Below are 9,899 nucleotides of genomic sequence, written 5' to 3' on the forward strand. Positions count from 1 at the left end.
TCCTGGATGTTCTTTGGAAGGAATGATGCTAAAGCTGAAACTCCAGTACTTTGGCCACCTCATGTGAAGAGTTGACTCATTGGAAAAGACCCTGATGCTGGGAGGGATTGGGGGCAGGAGGAGAAGGGGACGACAGAGGATGAGATGGCTGGATGGCATCACTGACTCGATGGACGTGAGTTTGAGTGAACTCCGGGAGTTGGTGATGGACAGGAAGGCCTGGTGTGCTGCGATTCATGGGGTCGCTAAGATTTGGACACGACAGAGCAACTGAACAGGAACAGGAATCACTCCTGAGAGGAACCCCTGGTAAAACCTGTGCGGTAAGGGCCAAGGTGAGACTCTCCTGGAAGTGGCAGAGGCTGGTGCTGTTTGGATGTTATTACCAGGGTAGAATTAGGAGTGTAGACTCTGGGGCCTGTGGACAGAGGTAAGAGTGACAGGTAGATGGCAGCTGGGTAGCACAGAAGAGGTAACTTTCTATTCAACAACTTAAAGAGCCCACTAGTCATAGAAACTGAAAAATGCGTTATACACAGTGTTCATTCAAAGTGTGTTTTTTATAGACATGGTATGGAGAATTGCTATTTCCTTTATGCTTTCTTTGTTATGATTCCGGAACTACAAAAGTTATAACAGTAATTCTGTGTCACTCTTATGCACACTTGAATGAACAATGTGAAGTGTTTAATATTATTTTCTTTTCCCTGTTATGTTTGTTCTGATTATATTTATGAAAATATAATTCTATGCTTGTTAATCTAGAAATGACATAAATTAGAGCATGTGTTATATGTGTCTTTTTTACCTTTCAAGAAATTTATGTCATAAAAATATAAATATATATAACAACAAAATATGTATAATAATATTTTCCAAAAGTCTTGGTCCATAACAGGTTGCTAATCTGAAAGAAAGAAACAAGATCTTGTCTTTCACCACAATTAGAGAAGCATTACTTTAAAAGACAAAAGATGGAATGGGATATTTACGTAGTTGTCTTTGAAGAAACAGCTAATAGTTTTCTGTATTTTAGTTAATATAACCAAAGAAAAAAAATAAGATCACATTTTTTCCTTAATGAAAATTTCAAGCCCAGCTATAATCTCTCTCTTGTAACATTCGTATCTCCCCAGATAACTAAAGACCAAACCAGTGTCCTAAGATTGTGTAAAAGATAAATTCCTTTATTCAGAGGTACCCCTCTTCCACCTCTAATGTTAGGGGCGTTGGTCAGCCCATGGGACATACCTTATTTGTCTTCTGCTGCAAGCTCCACCACCACCATTATGTCTGCCTTCACTTCATTGTTTTGTTTTTTTCCCCAATTCATTAGTTTTGTTTGGCTGCGTCAGGTTTTGTTGCAGCACCCAGGGTCTTTGTGGCATCCTGTGGGATCTTTTGCACTTTAGCTCAGTAGTTGTGGTACATGGGCTTAGTTGCCCCGAAGCATAGGGAATCTTCCAGAAGCAGGGACCGAACTCATGCTCCCTGCCTTGCAAGGTATATTCTCAACCACTACATCACCAGTGCCTTCACTTCACTCCTGAGAGTGAGCTTTTTATTTAAAGATCAGACCAGTTCTGGTGTCTCATATTTCAAGTAACACTTGTGACTTATTCTGTGCCTATAGTATTTGTCCTTTGAAGGAACTTCCCAGACAGCAGAAATCACACTTGCCTGCTAGATACTAGGAGATCTTAGAAAGTTATTGTCCAAGATGCAACAAGAAAATAAAATTTCACAAAGGTTAATGCTGATATAAACATGTGACTTGAAGCAATACGGAAATGGGGAAGCACTCATAGTAGAGCTGTCTGCCAAGTACATTTAACAGAGACTGTATTGGGAGTATGACATAAAATGGCTGCTCGTGTTGCTCTCAGTTGTCAAATTTAGAGGAGAATTGGCAGCTGGTTATCTGGGACCACTGAAACAGTCATTAACTATGCCCCAGAAACAACTGCTGAAGCTTTGCCTCGGCTTTGACACTCCGAGCTCTGCCCAAAGCCTGGTGCAGCTGATGTGCATCTGTATTTGTTGGTCACGAAGTTATCAGTCGAAACTGCCACTTGTATACAAATGTGGCTAATATTTTCATAGGTTGCCAAGCTCAGAAAATAAAACTACTGAGACTGAGTTAGCAGTGTCTAAAATTGAGAACTTTCATGCATATACCTTCTATATCTGTGGTCCCCAACCTTTCTGGCAGCAGGGACCAGTTTCGTGGAAGACAGTTTTTCCACAGACAGGGGGTGCAGCGAGATGTTTCTGGAATGATTCAAGTGCACTACATTTATTGTGCACTTTGTTTCTATTATCATTACACATTAGTCCCACCTCAGATCATCAGGCATTAGATCCAAGAGGTAGGTTGGGGCTCCCATTCTATAGGACTCAGCCAACCTACTTCTAGTTCTTTATCCAAGAGTAGTGAAAACAGAGATCTACACAAAGACTTGTATACAAATGTTCAGGGTACTTTTTTTCCTTTTTTAAAAGATATTTATTTATTCATTTGGCTGTACCAGGTCTTAGTTGCAGCATGTGGAATCTAGTTCCCTGACCAGGGATCAAACCCAGGCCCCTTGCATTGGGAATGCAGAGTCTTAGTCACAGGACCACCAGGGAACTCGCATGGTAGTTTTATCTGTAACAGTCCCAAACTGGAAACAACCCAAATATTCATCAACAGGTGACTGGATACACAACTGTGGTACCCTAACTCAGCAATGAAAAGAAATAAACTGCTACACACAACAATATAGACGAATCTTACAACATCTGAGCAAATGAAGCAAGATACCAAAGACAATGTATGATTCCACTTATATGGAGTTCTAAAACAAGCAAAACTAGGACTTCTCTGGTGGTCCAGTTGTTAAGAATCCACCTGCCAATGCAGGGGATACAGGTTCGATCCCTGATGCAGGAAGATCCCATATGCCACAGGGCAACTAAGCCCATGTGCTGTAACTACTGAGCCTGTGCTCTAGAGCCCGTGAGCTGCAAATACTGAAGCTCACATGTCTAAGGCCTGTGCTCTGCACAGAGAAGAGAAGCCACTGCACAGAAACAAAGACCCAGCACAGCCAAAAAATAAATAAGTAATTAAAAAAATAAAGCTATAAAAAAATAAAACAAGCAAAACTAATCTACGGAGATGGAAGTCAGAAGAGTGATTACCTCAGAAGAGGATAATAGTTATTGTCTGGGAAGGAGCCAAGGGAACTTTCTGAGGGAATGAAGAATATTCTATTTCTTGATCTGGGTGAGGGATACACACTTATGTGCATATGATGCATACTTAAGATTTTTATTTTATTTTATATAAATTATAACTCATTTTTTAAAAAGAGAAAGAGTGAAAAAATAGAAATTAAAAGACTTTTAGTCATTAAGGAAGTGGGTAGGCAAGTTTTAGAGACATGAGTCAGGGATGGAGTGAAAGATGAAGTAATGCTGGGTGAACAAACTGATACCTGTGGACTACTCAAGAGCTTACAAATATCTCAGACTTATGTGTATAGGCTTTAAAAACACGAGAACTACAATATAAAAATACCATTTATAGTCCAGTGTCTCTAAAATTCAATTTGATAGGATTAATACTCAACAGAATTCTATGGAGCTACATAAAAATAATTTTCATGTAGGCTCTATGTGTTTTTGTACTGCATTTATTTGATTTTAAGTGTGCTAAAGCCTTCAGGCATCCTTAAAGTTTATTTTAATCTTAAAGTAGCGATGACTTTCTTCATTTCCTGTCTCCCCTCTGTGTTTTGTCTCCCTCATCCCACACTTTTGAGCTGAAAATAATCTTCTGTCCCAGGGATCTTGGCCTCTGCCTTCTACATTTCACCTTGGTTCAACATACCCAGTTCCCATTCAACTCCTGGTAAAAGAACTTTTCAACTAGGCCCAGTGGTAATTAATAGGACATGGGGTTCTTTTTTATTAAAGATTTTCTTGAACCCATTTCCTCTGGTCTACAAGCTCCCAAAGCATCCAATTTTCCCACAACAAGACTAAGCAAAATATAGGGCCTTTGGCAAACTTTGAGCCTATTACACTAAATCCAAAGAAAAAAGCCAATGTAATATGATTAAATAAAGCATGTGCCCATGCTTCTTACTTTAGCAAAACTATATATATATATATGTATATGTATATATAGTTTTAGTTTATACATATATATAAACCATCCTCCTTCCTCTCCAGGTAGAGTAATGGACCCTGTGTTCATCAGTCCTTTGCTTTGTTTTTATGCAGTTTTATTGCATCTATATGTTTTGATAAAAAGTATATTATTGCTTAGTTTTTTTTAACTTTCTAAAGTTATTATATTTCATCATTGGAATTTACTTTTTCTTCTAATATTATTATATCACTAAGACTTTCTGTACTGTTGTGTGTCATTGCAGTTCATTCCTTTTGACTGCTATATAATAAGTATTTCATTGTGAGAGTAAAGCACTTTCTCCTGGGACTTCCCTGGTGATCCAATGGTTAAGAATCTGCCTGCCAATGCAGGGGACTCAGGTTTGATCTCTGGTTCCAGAAAGCTCCCACATGCTGTAGGGCAACGAGACCTGTGTGCCACAACTACTGAGCCTGTGCTCCAGAGCCTGCTAGCCACAACTACTGAAGCCCACTTGCGCTAGAGCCCACGCTCTACAACAAGAGAAGCCACTGAAGTGAGAAGCCCATGCACTGCAATGAAGAGTGGCCCCTGCTTGCTGCAACTAGAGAAAGCAGGAGACATGGGTTCCATCCCTGGGTCAGGAAGATGCCCTATAGAAAGAAATGGCAACCTGTTCCAGCATTCTTGCCTGGGAAATGCCATGGACAGAGGAGCCTGGTGGGCTACAGTCTACGGGGGTCATAAGAGTCACACAGCACTGAGCACGTACACACGCATACTCTCAAATATCTTTTTGTTGTTGGTTTCATCAAAAAAGGATCCGAACAGAGTCAACACTGTATGTTTGATTATTAAGTCTCTCAAGTTTATTTCTTAATTTTAAAATGTAGTTTATTTTTATTGAATTTAAATTTTCTGAATTTTGTGGTTCAAGTTTCTTTTCATCTAGATTGTTCCTCTCTTTGCTCTCATGCCATTGGCTTACTGAAACTGAATAGATCAACTGTCCAAAAGAATATGCAACATTTGGGATTTGCCTGATTGCTTCTTTTTGGCATTACTTAACTTTTCCTCTACATTTTCTGTAAATTAGAAGTTTAACTTTTTTGAAGAACTGCCAAACTCTTTTCCTCAGCAGCTGCACTATTTTACATTCCCACCAACAATTCACAAGGGTTCCAATTTCTTCACATCCTTGCCAAACCTTATTTTCCATTTTTATATAGTCATCCTAGTCCACTTTTAAAATAATAGTCATCCTAGTGGGTGTGAAGTGGTACCTCATTATGGGCTTGGATTTTTCATTTCTGTAATGACTAAAGAAGTCGAGTGTCTTTTCATGTTCTTGTTAGTTATCTGTGTATCTTCACTGTAGAAATGTCTATAAAATGCACTTCCCAATTTTTGAATTATTAGTTGTTAGAAATTCTTCATATATTCTGGGTGTTAATAATTTGTTTTAAATATCCCATTCTGTGGGTTGTCTTTTCACTCTCATGATAGTGTATTTTGGTGTATAGTTTTTTATTTTGATTAAGTCCAATATATCTATTTTTTCTTCTACTGTCTGTGCTTCTGGTGCCACAGCCAATCCAATGTCAGCTTTTCCCCTACATTTTTCTTCCTAAGAGATTTATAGGTTTCTCATCTTTTTTGCTTGGTTAGACTAGTTACGGTTTTATCAATGAATTGATCTTTTCAAAGAATTAGCTTTTGTTCCCACTGATTATTCTCTATTGATTTCCTGTTTTTAATTTCAATGATTTCTAGTTCTTATTATTGTTTTCTTTCTGCCTGCTTTAGGTTTATATTGCTGCTCTTTCATTTGCTAAAGTGGGAGCTTAAATTACTGGTTTTAGATATTTCTTCTTTTCTAATATAGAACTTTAATGCTATACGTTCTCTCCAAGTATTCATTTCACTGCACTCAACAAATTTTGATAAACTGTATCATTTGGTTGAAAATAATTGTTTTATTTATAAATGGGTTGCTTAGGGTTTCCCTGGCCACCTGATATGAAGAACTGACTCATTGGAAAAGACCCTGATGCTGGGAAAGATTGAAGGCAGGAGGAGAAGGGGATGACAGAAGATGAGATGGCTGGACGGCATCACCGATTCGATGGACATAAGTTTGAGCAAGCTCCGGGAGTTGGTGAAGGACAGGGAGGCCTGGTGTGCTGCAGTCCATGGGGTCACAAAGAGTTGGACACAACTGAACTGAACTGAACTGAACTGAACTGAGGGCTTCCCTGGTGGTCCAGTGGTTAAGAGTCCGCCTTGCAATGTAGGGGACACCAGATTGATCCATGGTCCAGGAAGATCCCACATGCTGTGGGGCAGCTAAGTCCATGTGCACAACCACTGAGCCTATGTGCTGCAACTACTGAAGCCCACACACCGTAGAGCCCAAACTTGTGCTTCCTAATAAGAGAGGCCACGTCAACAAGAAGCCCTTGCCCTAGAGAGTAGCCCTGCTCTCCAGAAATAGAGGAAACCCATGAGCAGCAACGAAGATCCAGTGCTGTCAAAAATAAATAAATAAATATTAAATGTGTTGCTTAATCTCCAAATATTTTGTGACTTTTTTTCAGCTTTCTATTATTGTTTTATAGTTTATTTGAATTGTGGTCTGAGGCCATACTCCATATGATTTCTAGTCTTAAAATGTGTTAGGTGTGTTTTATGGGCAAAAAGTCATCTATTTTGGTGAATGTTTGAACTGAGTTGAGAATGTGTACTTAGCTGTTTTTGGATGAAGTATTCTATAAGCAACAAGTAAATTCAGCTGATCAAGGGACTTCCCTGGTGACCCAATGGTTGAGACCCTGAGCTCCCAGTTCAGGGGGCCCAGGTTTGATCCCTGGTCAGGGAACTAGATCCAGCATGCTGCAACAAAGATCTTGCACTTGGCAATGATCTCAGTTCAGTTCAGTCGCTCAGTCATGTCTTTGCAACCCAATGGTCTGCAGCATGCCAGGCTTCCCTATCCATCACCAACTCCCGGAGCTTGCTCAAACTCATGTCCATTGAGTCAGTGATGCCATCCAACCATCTCATCCTCTGTTGTCCCCTTCTCCTCTGCAATTAAGACCCGATACAGCCAAATAAATATTTTAAAAAATTCAGCTTATCAATCCTCTTATTCAGTTCAACGATATGTTCTTACTGATTTTCTGCCTGATAGATTTGTCAATTATTCAAAGTGGGATGTTGAAGTATCTTACAGTTCTATTAGTCATTTTTATTATGATAAAATTCACATTTTATCCATTTAAAAAGTGTACAACTCAGTGGCATTTAGTACATTCACAGAGGTATACAATTATCACCACTAATTCCAGAAAAGTTTCATCAACCCAAATGGAAACCCCATGTCCATTTAGCAGTCACTCCCCAATCCTTCCTCCCCAGTGTCCCTGGAACCATTAATCTGCTTTCTGCTTCTATGGATGTGCCTATTCTGTATAATTCACATTGATGGAATAATCATACAATATGTGGTCTTTTGTTTCAGCTTCATTCATGTAGCATAATGTTTTTGAGATTCATCTATGCTGTAACATACATCAATGCTTCATTCCTTTTTATGGCCAAATAATATTCTATTGAATGGATATAGCATATTTTGTTCACCCATTTTTTTCTGTTAGTGAACATTTTCATTGTTTCTACCTTTTGGTTATTATGAGTATAGTTCAATCAGTTTTTGCCTCATGCATTTTGATCCTCTGTTCCTAGATCTTTATACTTTAATGATTGTAATGATCCATAATGTTTTCCATCATCTGGTGGCTCAGTGATAAAGAATCCACCTGCCAAGCAGGATATGCAGGTTCAATCCCTGGGTCGGGAAGATCCTCTGGAGAAGGGAATGGCAACTCACTCCAGTATTCTTGCCTGGAAAATCCCACAGACAAAGGAGCCTGGAGGGCTACAGTCCATGGGGTCACAAAAGAGTTGGACACAACTCAGTGACTAAACAAAAACAGCAGAACACTGTTTTCCATAGTGGCTGTATCAATTTACATTCCTACCTATAGTATACTGCTGCTGCTGCTGCTAAGTCGCTTCAGTCGTGTCCGACTCTGTGCAACCCCACAGACGGCAGCCCATCAGGTTCCCCCGTCCCAGGGATTCTCCAGGCAAGAACACTGGAGTGGGTTGCCATTTCCTTCTCCAATGCATGAAAGTGAAAAGTGAAAGTGAAGTCGCTCAATCGTGTCTGACTCTTAGCGACCCCATGGACTGCAGCCTACCAGGCTCCTCCGTCCATGGGATTTTCCAGGCAAGAGTACTGGAGTGGGGTGCCGTTGCCTTCTTCCCTTTTCTCCACATCTTCGCTGACACTTGTTATTTCTTGTCTTTTTGACAGTAGCCATTCTGATAGGTCTGAAGTAGTATCTAACCTGTGGTTCTGACTTGCATTTTCCTGCTGGTCAGTAATGTTGCACCTCTTTTCGTGTGTCTATTGGTCACCTGTATGTCTCCTTGGAAAAATGCCTATTCAGGTCCTCTGCCCATTTTTCACTAGGTGTTTGTTTTTGCTCCTGAGTTGTATGAGTGTTTGTTATATTTTGGATATTATCCTCTTATCAGATGTATCATTTGTAACCTCCCATTCAGTAGGTTGCCTTTTTGTTTTTTTATGGTTTCATTACTGTGCAAACACTTTTAAGTTTGATTAGGTCTTGTTTGCTTATTTTTACTCATTTCCCTTACCTAAGGAGACAGATCTAAAAAGAAAAAAAAAAAGGTTACTAAGACCTGCAAGAGTGCACTATGTTTTCCTTCTAGGAGTATTATGATTTCACGTTTTATAATATGTCTTTAATTAATTTTATTTATGTATAGGGTATGAAAAACTGTTCTAATTTCATTCATTCTTTTACATGTAGATGTCCAGTTTTCCCAGCATCACTTATTGAAAAGGCTGTCTTTTCTCCACTGTATATTCTTGCTTCCTTTGTCATAGCTTAATTGATCAGATGTGTGTGGGTTTACTTCTGGACTATTTTGTTCCACTGATCTGTGTTCTGTTTCTGTGCCAGTACCAACCGTACTATTTTGATTACTGTAGTTTTGTAGAATGCTAGGGTTCCCCCCCCTCCCCAATACTTTAGATATTTCACTCCATTCTCTTTGTGCTTACATGATCTCTGGAGAGAAACCCAATGTAATTTTTATCCTTGTTCCCCCATAGTTAAGATTTCCTCCCGAAAAAAAAAAAAAAAAGATTTCCTCACCCCAACCCTGGATTTTTCAAGATTTTTCTCTTTGTCTTAATTTTCTCCAGTTTCAATATGATATACAGTTGCTGCTTAAACAACATGGATTTGAACTGCTAGGGTGCACTTAATAAATATAGTATCTATATTTTCATTTTTCATTAATTTTGGAAAATTCTCAGCCATTATTTCATTTTACAAATCTTTAAATTAAGTGTGGGGAAAGGTTTTTGTTCAAATAGAGATCACAATATGTGTAACCAAAAGAAGTAGGGTTTGAGTCCTGATTCTATCCAGACTGTTGCAGCCTCCTGCCCTTGGGTGAGTCATTTATCAATTCCCTTGTTTTTGAGGCAGAGATAGCAGTATGTGGATTCTTGACTGCTCCAGGGGTCGGCACCCCTAACCCTTGCATTGTTCAATGGTCATATATACATAGGTGTAGATTTTTTGGTATTTCACTTGCTTGTTATTTCCTGAGCTTCCTGGATCTGTGATTTGGTGTTATTAATTTTGGAAAACTCTCA

The sequence above is a fragment of the Bos javanicus genome, chromosome 18 (assembly GCF_032452875.1).
Source record: "Bos javanicus breed banteng chromosome 18, ARS-OSU_banteng_1.0, whole genome shotgun sequence".
In the NCBI taxonomy this organism is placed as follows: Eukaryota; Metazoa; Chordata; class Mammalia; order Artiodactyla; family Bovidae; genus Bos; species Bos javanicus.